The sequence below is a fragment of the Fukomys damarensis genome, unplaced genomic scaffold (assembly GCF_012274545.1).
Source record: "Fukomys damarensis isolate Sample0158 unplaced genomic scaffold, DMR_v1.0_HiC HiC_scaffold_1, whole genome shotgun sequence".
Classification (NCBI taxonomy): domain Eukaryota; kingdom Metazoa; phylum Chordata; class Mammalia; order Rodentia; family Bathyergidae; genus Fukomys; species Fukomys damarensis.
Window position 1 is genome coordinate 39,166,589 of NW_022900913.1, and position 16,536 is coordinate 39,183,124.

A 16,536-nucleotide genomic window follows, 5' to 3' on the forward strand; every position below is an offset into this window, starting at 1 on the left:
CTCATCTTTGAAGATCTTTTCCATATGAGCACTTCATTTTCTTCAGAAAGAATTAATGACTGACTCCTTCATCTCCCTGTAGTATTTTATCCAAAAAATTATAAAAATGGTAACACTAAGTGTGATTTATTACTCTTCATTTTAATATTTTAAATTGGGTGCACTGGTTTCAAATGATTTATTCTTGGAAACACATGCTTGTGATTAATTAAGCTAACAGATCCACATAGAATACATTTCTATCTCTAAATCCCTTAGATATTATATATAACTTCTATACCATACTGTTGCTCACATGGGCTTACGTTACTTTTGGAGTAGTTCATTGGCTGTCTTTACTCTCCATTTTAATTGGACATCCCTTAAAGGACTTACCACATTTACTCCTTTTGTCCCTTGTGAGTCAAAAGCAACTGTCACAGTAGCTGCATATAATGAAGTAAGTAGGCACATGCATTTGTGAGCATGAACAAGCTTAATTCTTTATTCAGATATATTAACTCTTAGTGGTCATTTCCTTCAATTTTCACCCTGAGAATTGCCAATAGAGTTTCTTCATCTGACCAAGATCCTGCCTGAATAATTTTATATCCCTAGGTAGCTAAAGGTCCATGAAAGATGTTGCTTCACTTTAGAGAGAAATTTAGGCCTTCTTAAAGATAGCCAAAGTTGGGCAGGGATATAGATCAGTCTGTAGAGTGCTTGCCTAGCATGCATGAGCCCCTGGCTTCACTCCCTAGCATCAAACAAAGATAGCCAAAGTTAACTCATAAGCATATGTACTTTTTTTTTCACAAAATCAACATAATGATTACAAATTTTCAAATAATAACAAAAAGTAGACAAATTCTTCCTTAATTTCACAATATAACAATTTATTTCAATTGAATAAGGTATCATCTCATGTCTATATTTTCTAAATGCCTTATATATATTAAATTTATACTTTTTCTCATTCTTCTACACATAAATTAATACTATTCTAATAGTTCTGTGTTTAAGCAATAGAAATATTCTTATACATTTACAGTACTCCATCTCTCTTAACTTGATCAAGCCATATAAACTCACTTAGGAAGAGAAGTTTTGATAAGAAGCAGATCTTTGAATATGGAATATGGTAAAGACAACAAATGCCCAAATTTCACATCTGTTTTGCAAACATACTTTGTTCCTCACAGAACCAAGAGGGCCAAGCTTTGTGGCAGTGGAGACAGTCTTCCAAAAGCACAGAACTCAATTCCTGAACTTAAACTTAATCCTGACTCTCCTTATTCCACATTTTTCACACTCGAGGCTCAGTGTCCTGCATTAATCCAACTCATACTCACACATCAGATCTTTAGCAAGTAGGTATCTTGACAAGATAATTTCTCTAAACTCCTAAAATTATGATAAGCCAGCATGTTAGATTTGATGGCAGACTTTGTAAAAGCTAGGAAATCTGCTCTTCACCACCAATTGAATTTGGGTACATCTATTTGTGCAGTGTGCTAGACAAAACCATGCTTCTAAAAGCCAGAATGAGACTTTGCCCAGCATCCTCTTAAAAACCAAGCCAGCACAGAAGGCAGTATCGTGCAATGTTGGTGGAATCATTCAGAAACTTCTATATATTCTGTGACTTGACTTTTAAACCCAAAGCACAAGAAAACACAAGTGATTCCAAAGGATCCTGTCCTCAATGATGCAAAATCATCCCAATGCAAATATGTAAATCAAGCCAGAAGTGGTGTGGTGGCCACTTTCACAGAAAAAATATGCACAAGTCTTTTAGGGGAAAGAACTAAATGCAAATTCTGTCCCCTAGGACACTTGTTCAGAGATGCATGAGCACCTAAAAAAATGAAACAGTTCTTCTAACAGCTCCTTTCTGGTGGAAATCGCCCCTACAAGAGAAAAGACATATCACTGAGCAGTTAACTCAAGTAAGCATTGATCCAAAAAAAGAACAGCACAACACAGACCCTTCTCATTTACCCCAGGAGTCCCCACAGCATGACTTGTGGGCCATGACTGACATGGATGCAAACATAGAGTGCCAAAAACATAGACCCAGAATGTAGTCACTCGATCAGCACTTAAGCTCTGTTCATTGAATCTCTGCTCCTGGACATGTGCACTAAACCATGGCAGATGCACCTACCATAAGCCAAAGGGCTCGATTAGAAGCAGGGCCCACAAAGAAAAGTGGGAAGAATGTGCAGAAGTTGAATAGTCAGCAACGCAGCATATATGCTCACTCCTGCAAAACAATCGCATTCAACAGATTGATGTTTCACACCTCAAACTTGGGGGAGCTTTCTGTGAACTAGGATTTTATGTAGTCCCACAGGTGAAGAGGCAAAGCCACCAACAGTGGCAGACAGCCTGACTACCTGTGTAGCTTAGACAAGATTGGACTGTGTGCCATTAATCAGGCAGTTTTGTGTCCCTCTCACTCACATGAGTAGCCATGCCACCAGTGACAGAATTTTCTAATACCAAGGTCAAAAATAAATACTTCAACTTGACATGTGAATACAGACCAAGACAGATCTCTCTTGAGATATTTGAATTCTCATCATAGCCTAAAAATGATTCATGGTGGTGGTACTGTGGTTAAGGGACATATTACTGAATTTCCAATTACTTTTCCAGTACACAGTTCAGATTCCCATATTTTAAGCTTTTGCAACTGTTATTCTTCCTGAAAGCTCCACTCCACTTTTTAGTTGCCTCAGCTAACGAGAGGGTACCCTGAGCTTCCTTTCATTTCTGCATGTGTAGCATCTAAGCTTTCATTATTTAGCTACCTGAGCATTTCTCCTGCCCCAGCACCACCCACCCACCATCCCACCAGATTGTGCTCAACTATCAAGATATCAACACTATAACACTTGAAACAAACTTCTCCATCAGAAGACAAACACAGGGGCCCTCTGTTGCATGAGCTACACTTGTCCCCAATGCAGTAAAGATTCAACTCTCAGATATGAGATCCAGACTGCAGTTCGGAAGAGAAACTGTCTCTGCCCTTCATCTGGGCCAAAAAATACTTATCTCATTTCCACCTTCTCAAGTTGCAGCTAGACATGAGGAGTTGTAAATATGTAAAGAAACCCCAAGACCATATTCAAGATTATCTCTTTCAAAATGCCATCCCTTTTCAGTTGCCTTATCACAGGCCGATTCAACTCCTTATTCATAAAGAGCCAATGGCAAGAAGAGGCAGCTCAGTGTGCAGGGAGGAATGCACGAGTTACTACCATATACTGGTCTTTTTGTTCTGATACTTTGGTGTGTGGGATTGAACTGTGGGCAAAGTTTCTATGTCTCTCTTTCTTGGATTCTCAGACTATCCATAGCTCTGCTGAAGAAATCCTTTCTAGAGCAGACATAACATAGGAAACTTGAAAAATTGTTGTTGGTGTTTAATATTTATTGAACACCCACAACTGAATCAGGCACCCTTCTCCAACTTTCATCTTATTAGAACTTTCTGGGAGGAAAAACAAAACCCACTTTGGTTGAAAGTTAAAAGTTGTTTAACCATTGTAAGTGCAATAAGAATAAACATTCTTTAAATATCTCTACTTGTTTCCCATAACACGGTGCCACTATCTGCTCTTTCCATAAATAGTTATTAACATAATATTCTCTGGAAGCTCATCACTATAGTACTTCATTACACAGTTAGCAAAGCCTAACAGTAGGAAAAATTACTGTATTGTTACATATAGTTACAGATTATTTTTCAGAAAATATATAACATAATTGGAAATTAGTATATTTGTTTCCATTCTGGACCATTTTAGTCCTTGCCTTGGTCCCCTGCCTTTGTCTTCCTCAGAACCCAAGTTTGGTGCCTTTGATGAGCTCTGTGTATGGGGACCAAGTCTATTCCCTTTCCTGAGATAGTCCTAACAGAAAAAGTATTCGTAACCCATCCCCCTGCCCCTTCTAGAGCTGGACAGCAGATCACTGCCCTGGGCCCAGGACCTGTCCATCCTGTCTCCTTTATCTTCATTGTCAACCAGATCTTGAATCCTGCATCATCTACAACTAAGACTTTCACAATGTATAGATTAAGAACTTTGGGTCTTGTCTACTTAACCTACCATCCTTCTTTCTCTTCCCTCTAGACCCTGCATGCTATGTGCTGCTGCCCCAGTCAGCCTGGTATCAGTGATCACCTGAGTCATTGCATATATCCATGAAAAAAGTTTTGACTATTTATACCAAAGCATTAATCACTGCTATCTCTTGGTAATAAGGAAATATATGGTCTCAATTTCCTCCTTCATATACTATATTCTGCATATATTCCAAATGTTCTACAGTAACACATACTACTTCCATAATCAAGCAGATGAAAGTTTCTGTACTTTCTTTAAAACTGTACCATTATCTTTGCCCTGTGCTTTTGCTTCAGCAAATTCTTTCTTCTCTTTTCCAAATCTATTCTGGTGAAAAAGAGCTTTTTCTCAACAAAGGAAGCCAAAATCTAAAGACCAATTCTAAGAGAAAATGCCTTTTAAAAGGTTTAGCTTTGTAACCTAAAAAAAGGAAAAGTTTTGAAACCACATCCTCTATAGCATAGGAAAAAATAAGTGATTTCGCAGTGATATAAGAAGTTAATATTTTTTCATGGTACCATGAGAATTATAAATAAATTTTTAAATTAAAATTATAAAATTTAAAAAGTAAATTAAATAATGTAAAGTCAAAAGTGAATTGGAAAATAGAAATCAAAATCACAAAGAGATATGGAAAATTATGCTTTGGATGCAAAGTCAACCTACCTTCAACTATAGATAAATTTCCTGATAGTTCTGCTATCCTTTAATTACAAGACACGGATTTTTCTGTCTTCATGGGGAGCTGTCTTATAACCTCAGGGTTTTTACTTTGCTTAGAAAATGTAAATGTATTTATTACTTACAAAATTGACTATTTATGTTGTGCTACAGATTCTGTAAGCCATTTTCCCTTTGCTGTGCCTATAAGTAATGAAATCCACTCCTATGCCTTTAATTTCCTTGGTGAAGTTTGCAGGTTGGTGTCATTTATTTCTTCATTTCAAAATCTCTCTGTATAGATTTAGCTTCAAGTAGAATTTACTTTCAAAAATCAAAAAAGAAAAAAAAACACAATTAGATACCACCTCCCACCTATGAAGATGGCTACAACCAAAAAGACATTTAATAACCAGTATTACTGAGGATGTAGAGAAATTGGATCACTCGTACATTGCAGATGGAAAGAGAAAATAATATAAACAGTTGCAAAAATACTGTTGGGAAAACAGTTTGACAAGTCCTCCAAAACTTCAACAGAGTTCCTATATGACCCCAAACTTTCATCCTTAGGTATCCAGGAGAAATAAAAACATATTGAAACAAAGACCTGCACTGCATGTGCATAGCAGCCTCATTTATACTAGCTAATAAATAAAGTAGAAACAATCCAATCAGCTATCAACTGATTAATAAATAAGCAAAATGTGATAATCCTTTCAGCGCATGATAAAATGAATTACAAGTACATGCTACAACTAAACTTTGGAAACCTGAGGTTAAGTGAAAGAATCCAGAATAATACAAGATGCCACATGTTGTATGGTCCCATTCATGTGAAACATCCAGAATAACAAGATTTATAGATAAGGAAAACAGATAAGTGGTGCCAGGGTCGAGGGTGAAGGGAAAATGACAAGTGACGTGAGTTCAGAGTTTCTTCCTAGGATGAGAAATGTTCTGGCATTGACTGATGAGAATGGCTGCACAGGTCTATGAATATGCTACAAATCAATAACTTGTACATTTTAAGGGTGAATTTTATGATATGTGAAACATTAATATAAATTTATGGTTTTTAAAGTAAATTTTTTTCTTGTTCTGTTCATTAAAATATAGAAGCAATGTCATTCCAGTTCCAAGAGTACTTCTAGGACCCAGATATGGGTCGCTGAAGACATTCTTCAATTAAAAAAAAATTTAGCCTTCTCAGTTAAAAAAAAAAAAAGGCTTATTTAACATCTGGGACAACAAAGACATAAAGTCAGTCAAGGATAATATATGGGCCAGGAAGCAAACTTTCCAAGATCAGCTATTCAATCAATATCTTCCATTTTGAAAACATGTAAGGAAGAAAATGTAATCACTTATTTTACCTTTTCAGGAGCAATAAAATAGCCCCACTGGTAAACATACATTATACTTATTACATAATTCCTTACATATGATATATTTGTGTATAAGTATATATGTAATATTTTAGATACAGAAACTAATATTTGAGCAGAAACCTAAAAGAAATAAGGAAGCAAGCCACCCATGCATCTAACATAAAAGTTTTCAAGTAAAAAAAGAAAGAAAAAGAAAAAGCAACAAATGCGAAGTTTTTAGTGGCAGAATCACATTTTGGATTCTAGAGAGTTTGCAAAGAAAGAAAGAAGAGTGTAGGTGATGAGGGTGCTGGGAAAATTACTTTGAACACTGCCTAAGGCCCTTAAAAATTATTCTTATAGGGCCAGTGATTTAGCTCACTGATGCTGCCACATGCCTTGCAAGAATAAGTTCCCGAGTTCAATCCCTGGTACAAAAAAAAAAATTATCCACGTAAATCACACGAAAATCAGGGCCTTTTTGTCTCCATTATTGTATATAATTACTTATCTTCCCCTTAATCAATTTCATCTTTTATTCAAATGAAAGCAAATATGAATGGATGGCACACCTCTATGTGGTACCTAAAATCGAAATTGCTGATTGTAGCTTTAGAATTCTTTTCTCCTCTTAAATCAAACTTACCCATTTGTCATTCCTGATCTGTAATCTTAATAAATATATACATGTAATTTTTGTCCTAATTGCATAGGAAAAAAACCTATGTTGTATAGCTTCATTATTCCCTTAAATCTGTTAGATGCACTTCCTCTTAGTGTGGATTCCCCAGAAAGCAAAATGTGAAAAACTTCTAAGTGAAATTTAAACACTTTATTAGAGTGTGTGATTTGGGAATGAATAGTAAGGAATGGAAAAGAACACAAAGGAAAGCCAATACAAAGATACATTATTGAGATGGTCCCTTTCACGATGACTATTAGCTCAGCTGTACAAAATAACCTAAATTTTTCTTAATGACAAAGGAGAAACATCCATTCATAAGCTCCCAGATTGATGATAGCAGATCATTTGTTCTATAGAGTGACTCATCTTGTAGAATAGATCATCTGTGTGATCATCTTTTATGTCCTGAATTTTCTATAAATGGAAAGTTAGAGCTAATATCTTCATTAGATTCACACATGTTTAGCTAAAATTCATCATGGGTAAAGTTAATTCTCCACATTACATTACAATAGGACACAGTTACAGCTGATTAATATCACAGTGATACAATGATCTGCAATTGGACAAAAATGATGACAGCCTTATTCCTTCATCATGTCCCTGTGAGTTCCCCTGGGAAACAAGAAAGTCATTTGATTATTTTGGAGACATAAATGCTAATTCCCCATCAGTTATTCCTCTAATGGCTTTCATTTCAATTAGGGTTCCATTGTATTCAATAAATACTTCACACACTAAATAAATATTGTACCATGACTCAAATATTGCATCCTAACTCGCATTCTGGACACTGAGATTGGTCTACATTCCCAAGCAGTTAGTTATGTATCCTGAGAAAGTAAGGATCCCTTTTATCTATGGTCACATATGTTTCATATCTTGATGTGCTATCCTTTAAAGTTAGTGCTTAATTTTCTGCTGGGATTTAGCTCAGTGGTTCCACCACCTGCCTCGCAAGTGCAAGGTCCCAAGTTTGATCCCCAGTACCAAAAATAAAATAAAATAAAGTTATTACTTAGAAAGTACAAAGAAGAACAGGTGTCTTCTTGGATGCTAGTTGAGGAAACAAGTTATTCATTTGTTTATTATTCATCACAAACTATTTTGTGTTTTCATTTGGTCATCCCTAGGTCAAACTGGCTGTTTCTGTGTTACCCCTAATGAATTTATTTATAAGGGCGAAGTTGGAAGTTTAGTGCATTCAGTACTTTTTAACTTACACAAGCTCCTAGAATCCAAGTCCAACACAGAAACTTTCCCCTCCTCTATTATTATCTATGTGGAGAAATGGTACTACCACCCACTCACTATTTTTATACTAGAAACCAAGGGTCAGCCTTGTTTTCTCCTTTTCCTTCACCCCTAGCATCCAGTCAACAGAACCTACCAGTTCTACCCCCTAATTTCTTGTTGTAGCCCTTTCACCTTCTGTCTATCTCCACAATTCAGCTGTGAGGCATGTTTCTCAATGGAAAAAAGAGCTCTAAATGAAATGTCACCTCTTACTTATATTCTCATGGATTTCCTCTAGAAAGCCACTAAACCCAAGATTTTTGCAAGAGCTTACACAATGTGGACTATCAACTTCTTCATTCTCAATTTCTACTCTTCTTCTCAAATTTGGTGGCCACAACTAAATGTATTTTGATATTTTGAACGTTTTCTTTCTTACATCCTAGGCTCCACAGATATTCTTCTACCATCTCCCCCAAAGCACCACCTTCTTCCAACAACCCATATTCATATGTAAGGGTTCAGCTAAGTGTCACTTCATCAAGAAGCCTTGCCTTGACTCTCTTTATCACAATACGTTGTAGTTACTTATTTAATATCTACCATTTATTTTATTCTAAAAACTCCTAGAAAACTGTAACTAGCTTTGTCTTGTTTGCTTCTTTATCCCTATTGCACCTTCTGGAGAATATATCAGATATTTTGTACTTGCATAGTTTTACTTTATGTATCCAACTGCAGAGATAGCAGACAATATTATCTTTAAAAGTATTCTTAATATGTTTAGAATGTAGTAGTAAATTCAGAGCTGTTTCTTTTCGCATATTATTTCTTGGGGAGCCAAATTGCAATCCCCTCATAAAAGCTGAACTGTAAAGTACAACTTGTTCTTTAAAGTACAGCATTGTTCTATGTTTGTGCACAAATATAAGATATAAGATATAAGTGATCATAATACCTCTACCAGGAAAGGTAGGTAGAAAAATAGTGATGACACACTTCATGAATCTGCATGGAATAGGTACTTGATATATGGTAGCTACTATTAAAGAAAAAATAATACATATACAGAGAGTGTGTGTGTGTAGCTCTCTGAAACAATTATAATAACGGCATGGTTAATTTTGTAATATTATCTCCTGTATAAAGTCACCAGAAGAACTTTCTAACTAGAGTCTGCAAAGTTTTTTAAAAGCAAATAGGATGATTTGGAATGTGTTGGCAGAATAATCAGCCCTCCAAGAAGCTCAATCTTTCAAATCCAGGGTCTTCATCTGGGATCATGAAAACTTACCTGGGTTAATGTATAGATCTCAACATGTCTACCAGGTTTTTAAAAAATAAATGTAAAATAAATACATAACCCATATATTTCAATAGCTTCTCAAAGGGACTGTGAACAAGAAAAAGAATCGCTGCCTAATAATTTCTCCAGGAAATCTGGTGCTCTGGCACAAATGAAAATGTTGACAGTGTGATTGTTGTGTCATCTAGCTGGCCAAAGCAATGTTTTCTGTTAAAGCAAAGATTAGGAGTCTTGAATCCAAAATGATCTCAACTAAATGGTTCTTCTGCACTGTTTCCATCTGCCCAGCATGTGAACTATTAACACATGCTTCCTGTTGATGATTTTCATATCCTTATTTTCAAGGAAATTGCACTTAGACCAGTTCAAAAGAATTACTTATCTAATGTATTGGAAAAAAAACAAATAAATGAACCTCCTATATATACTGATAATTTTATATTGCTAAACAGTGACTATTCATAGGAGTTTGAGCACACATGGACCAACACTGCCTCTACATCATTCATCTACTCGTTTTGATTATATATATATATTTCTATTCTAGTCCAAAAATTAACAGGTCTCATCATGTGTTGAAATAATTTATTTCAACACTTAATGCATCATCTGTCTCGTATTTCCACATGTTGTGTCATCACCATTTGACCTCAACCCATTGTTAAATATTTAATAGTACTGTTGGATAAACAATACAAAGTATTGTTTACTTTTGAATGTAACATTTATATGAAAAATAAGCCAATATATGTTACAAAAGGTACAAGTTTAGATTGTTGTACTTACCCTTCTGGTGGATGGAAAATGAAATATAAGGGGGAAGGGAACTACAGAAAGGATGAATGAATCGGTGAGAGCAATGGCAATCAAGATGTTGTAACTCTCCAAAAGTGAAGAGAGGCAGAAAGTGACTGCCACCAAAATGTTGGCATAATGGCAAATGTGCCTTTCCATCTCTCAAAACTTAAATATAACAATAGTTTTGAGTAGGAGTGTATTTACATGAAAATGATGAAGAACTCATAGTCGACAAAGTACAAACCAATAGAGGCTCACTTTTAGCAATTGCTAAGTGCAAATCTCTTGATGATGGATTATTCACTAGAAAGATTAACTATGACATAAATGAACACTGAAAGATTGTATGCAAGAGATTTTGATAAGTTAGCACATCAGTGTTAGAAACTGTGCTCAATACATTCTTTTTGACTTACCATAGACAATCAACCTTCGGAAGAATGAAGATAAGTATCCGCCTGTGGGAAATCTTTGCAACACATTGAATTCCTCTGAGATACAGAGCTGAAAACTACATTTAGTAAATCCTACTTCCACATGTTTTTCAATGACAGGCAAAATAAAACATGGACCCAAAAATTACAGTTAAGAGAACGTAAAGAAAGCATGAGTAAATAAAGATATACTATGCTTATCATTTTGAAGAGTCAGTATTATTAAAATATCAATTTTCCTTAAACTGATGTATCACAACCATAATCTCATCAAGCTCTTTTTTGTAGAAATAAATACATTCTAAAGGTTATGTGGAAAATTAATTAAAATAGTAAAAGTGATCTTGAAAAAGAATAAAGTTTAAGAAATTATACTTCCCGATTTCATTAGTTACTCTAAAGACATAGTTATTAAGATAGTGGGTTACCAGAGGAGCAACAAATAAACCAATAGACAGTATGACATCCCAGATATAGATCTTGTTAATGCCATCTGATTTTTTTTTTACAAGGTGTAAAAGCAAAATGCAAAATGGGTTTGGAACAAATTTTCTTTCAAGGATTAGCCCATTCTACTATTATAACAAAATACTGTAGACTAAGTTATAAACAAAAGAAATATATTGTTCACAGCTCTGATCTCTGGGAAGTCCAAAAGCCCTAGCAGATTGGGCATCTGCCAAGGCTCACTCTGCTTCCGAGACAGCGCCTTGCTACTACACTGTACATGGCAGAAGGGTGAAGTCATAAATCCTTTCCTTGAAACCCTTTTACATGGGATCTAACTACATCCATAGGGACAGTGCCTTCAGGGCGTAATCACTGTCCAAAGACCCATACCTTAAAACCATTGCATTAGGGAATTTTGAAGTGACACATGCATTTGCATAACAGCATTGACTGAAACATTTACAAGACAGTGCAACAGGATGTCTAAGTCATGTCTAACAGTCTTGTGGACTTTGGACTTATCATAAGCATAATATTTTACTTCTTAGGTGAGTTGACCATCAGAAATGAGACAGAATGTCAACTTTTTTAATGAAGTGACGTGATGGATGATCTAACAACTTCTGATGACAATATTGAATAAGAAAACACTTAGAAGAGCACTAGGTGAGCAAGCTACTGCTACTCTATGAAAAACTAAAATGGGATTTCTAAACTAAAATATCCAAAAGTAACTATAGCATACCAACTTACCTTTAGCCAGTGAATAATTCAGGAAGGTGGCTCTTATGTGATTGACACATTGTTTTGAACATAAAGTGTGGAAACAGAACAGCAAATATTGATTTGCCCTCCTCATGCTTTCCATGCAATATAAAGTATAAATGGAATAGGGATAAAAAATACAAAAGGTCACATATTGATATTTTCAGAGATAGCCAAATATATGAACCATTTGTAGTGTCAAAGTGACCTGAAACATTTTAGAACTTTCTTTTAATCCAATATAACATTTCTTTCTTGAGGCACAATTTGAATTGCTGAGTTTTATTTTAATGACTTAATGATGCTGAGCTGAATATACTGACATAGCCAGCTTAAATGACTATGTGGAGTATATCTTAGGTGATGTCTGGAAACCCAAAATATTTCCAAAATTGGAAGGGAAAATAAAGGCAAGAAAAATGTTACATAAAAATGAGTAGTACCAAAAAGAAAGGGCTGCCATGATTGACGGACATTATGTAACACCAAAGTAACATTGAAAAGAGAAAAGCTCAAGCAGTGAAGTGTTATCTTACTATTTTATTAAAAACATATTTTATGGTTTTTTAAAGAGGCTTAACTTGTTTGCATATCTTGGATAAACATTGCCTTATGTACTCACATTTCTTAACTTTTTAGTTCTGCAATAATTCAGTCAGTACAGAACTATTACCCTCCACCCCCATCAAACCCTTATTCTAACATATGAAATTGCACAATTCCAAAGACCATGATGCATTAATAATTGTTTTTGTGTCTAGAAGACAAAATCTGATTTTAAAAATCATTTCAGCCTATTTCTCAAAGCTTAAATTCTGTTGTTTAACCAAAATTGGTTATTTGCATTCAGAAAATGATTCATTTTGCAAAACATCTAACTTAAAAAATTGTATGGCCTTTAAGGCAAAAACTAAAAGCTATCTATTCATAACTTTCAAATTTTCTACATATAATCTCATCACTCTCCTTTAATATTCTCTTTTTAGGGACAGAAAGCTAACCAGGTCAATTCTGATCCTATACAACAATTTTACATGAGTTCAACAGTTTACCTTGGGAACTACCTTGAATCATTTGCTAAACTCTAATATTTTAAATTTATAAACTTCAGAAGAAAGGTAGCTTTTGAAGCTGACAAAAAAACAATCAGAGAACAGTAGTCTTTTTGTATGCTGCCCAGAAATTCAGTTACAAAGTGGTCCTATTGTGTTTCTCATAATTTACACGTACTTTTTTGGCAGAACAGAAAGGAAAATAGTAAGTCAAATTTGGAGGCATACAACAAAAATGAAAGACATCATTTTATTTTAAAATGCCCCCTTAACATTTAGATATCTACCAAGCCGATATTTAACATTTATAGGAGAGAAAACAGTAAAGGAAGTAGCAGCTGTTTTTCTGTGATGTCACTGAACAGGTGTGGCAGCATTCTGTACCACAGAAGTTGGATGAATCTCTTGCTGATGTCCACAAGAGTCCCTGTTGGAACCCATATTGACCTGGTCTCATTTCCACAGATATGTCCAGAAAATAACGTGGGATGATGAGAGTCCTGGGGACTGATCTATGTAGATTCGAAGCAGACATTTTCCCAAACAGATCAATACTATCCAAGGTGCAGCTGGAAAACAGGATGGGCTTGTATCATTAAACAAACACCACACTGCTTATTCACTAGGCTAAAAGCAACATGGCATTTGTGTTTTCCACAGTGTGTTTGCCAGTGACCTCAACCCTGACCTGCAGGGCCTCCCTCTCTGGTGCAAGAGGTGATCTTGTGTGACTGGGTCTTCCTCTGGTACCAAAGGACTGCCATGAGTTACGGCATTTTTTACAATGAGAGCTACATATTCTGCTTTCACATAGCCAAGATGCCAAAGCAACTAGTTAAATGTCAAAGCAACTAATCAGTGAAGTCAAGCCAAATGACTATTTGATATTATATTTAAAAAATAGAAATAGGATATTTACCTTTTACCTAATCATTCTGGATTGTGTAACTACATCTTAGATTAAATTAATTTAGAAAGTTCTTATGTTATCATTTTTCTATGTAGTACATAAAATAATTACCTTGATAAATCTAATATTTTTACTCAAATGTCGTGATAAATACTCTTTGGTTAGCTCCCCCAAGTTTAGCCCTTGTAGAACTTCCCCTTCAAAAAAGTAATATTTGCATATACTTGTATGTTCCTTTTATAGCAACAGATAATATGTACACACACAAATGAAGATTTAAACCTAATAAGAATATGCAAGGTATATCACTATTTTCCTTGTCTACAGGTTTTTAAAAAGGATAAATCACAGGCCTTAAGACAATCTTCCCCAAAAACTACTGAGCATACAGACGATAGAGATAAGCAAGGTGACTCCATATACAAGTGGGCATGAATAAATATAAACAATTTGTATAATCCTAGGGTGAAAAGTCTTAGAAAAGAACTTTTCTTCCAATGGCTACCTGCTGATGTGGGATCAAAAAGAGTATTTAAAAAGGAGACAAAGATAAAATGTTGTAATTATGTTGAAGTCTTCAAAATGTTTTAATGGCCATCGGTAGCCCTAACATCAAATAAGCTAAGATCTTTTATGTATTCAGAATGTTTATCTTTCAACTCTGGCTGTATGGTTTGAAAATCTAGCTAAAAACAGAAGCTGCCGGGGAAAAAACAAATTTGTATGGGGAAAAAAAGAACTCAAGTAACAATAATTGTTAGCTTTCTCCTTTCCTTTAAGTGAATCTTCTCTGGAGGGAGAGATGGAGCTTTGAGGGGGGAAAAAAGCAAACTTTCCCTCCAGCACATCACCATATAGACACTGTTTCCATCTCTGAATAAAGAAGAAATAAATTCAAGTCTGGAACACTGCCATTCAGTGCTGTCTCCTGCTAAGGGGACAGTCTGCTATTAATTGTTAATGTCGTCTGCCATTAGAGGGCACTAAACAACTCTACATTAATGCTTTGGAGGAAAGAAAAAGAGACGGGAAAAGAAAGAGGGTGGGAGAAGAGGGAGGGAGAACACGGGCAGAGTGGGACAGAAGGAGGGATGAGAGTCCTCCAGAAGTAGCGGAAAGAGAGATGAGGGAAGAGTGGGAGGCCGCGAGGAAAAGAGAGGAGGGAGGAAGACAGACGGAGACAAGACGAAGCTGGAAAGGTTAAGAAGGATGTGGAGCCCCAGAGCCGTCTGAAGTGAGCAAAAAGCCAGTCTCCCCCGGGCCGCCCGCGCCCCTCCCCTCCCGTCCTCACGACGATAATTATAAAGCGAAAAGCGGCGGCGAGGTCACCGGTTTTTACCAGCCTGCTGCACCGAATGCGCGCGGTGCAGGTGCGGCGGCCGCGGGGCTTTGTGATTCATGCCCACTTTCAAAGGGGGGCTTGGGCCCGTCTGAGAGGCACCCAAACAACTGTCTTCTAATATTAGCACGGCTGTATTTCGGGATCTATTATAGTCTGTCCAGACAGATCCCATTGTAATGGGATCTTTTATTAAAAGATTAGCACTATCTTCTGCAGTTGGTGGAAAAAAATCTGTTATCACTGAGTTATTTGCAGTTGTGGAGGGGGCAAAGGGGGGCTTGGGCCCGTCTGAGAGGCACCCAAACAACTGTCTTCTAATATTAGCACGGCTGTATTTCGGGATCTATTATAGTCTGTCCAGACAGATCCCATTGTAATGGGATCTTTTATTAAAAGATTAGCACTATCTTCTGCAGTTGGTGGAAAAAAATCTGTTATCACTGAGTTATTTGCAGTTGTGGAGGGGGGGTATCCAAGAATTTTGTCTGCATACTTCGCTGTCTGTTGCCGTTTTGGCTTCAGAAGCGAAAAGAATAGAAATAAAAAAGACAGCTTTGAGATAAACAATATAGCATTTTCCGTGAAATAATAGTTTTTATGTAAAAGAAAATATCCCCTCCTCAGTTTCATTCAGCGGTGCCAAAAATGTTATAAATGAGAGACCCGCCAACTTTCAGCGAAGAATGTCAGGCACTGTACTTAATAAACTGAGGCTACAGAAGTTCATTATCGATGTTGCAATCCTTTTTATTCCAGAGAGAGAGAGAGAGAGAGAGAGAGAGAGAGAGAGAGAGAGAGAGAGAGCGATTGGGAGACAAGGGACACTCTGGACAGAAACTAGGGAGTCTGCGAGCCGGGAGGAGGGGGCAGACCGCCTACGTCGGCGCCCCCGCTCCGGGCTCCAACTCCAGACACAGCGAAGAGAAAGGGGAGAAAAGAAAGGGAGAGGGAGAGTCTGACGGGGCGGAGTGGGGGAGTGAGGCGTTAAACATTTTTGTTTGCTTCTGACTCGTCCAGACAGAAGGCCACGACTCCGCACCGCTCCGCCAGGGTGGAAGGTGTCAGGGCCGCGGATCGTAGCAGCAACTCGGGGCAGGGGGTGGCTGCAAAGTAAGGCAAGCGCAGACCCAGACACAAAACCTCACGGGGTCCCGCGCCCAGACTGCGGAGCCTACAACTGCTGCGAGGCCGGCGCGTTCCGACCCGACCCGGAGCAAAAGATCTCAACAGCTCGGGGCTCTCCGGGCGTTTGCAAAGTGTCTTTGGATCCAGGGAGAGGTCGAGCAGCAGTGCGGAGGCAAACTCCCGTACCCCCCTAGTCCCCCCACTCCGCCGCCTCCAGAGCCTCCACCGCGTCCTTCCTACACACACGCACACACGCGCGCACACACACACACACACACACACACA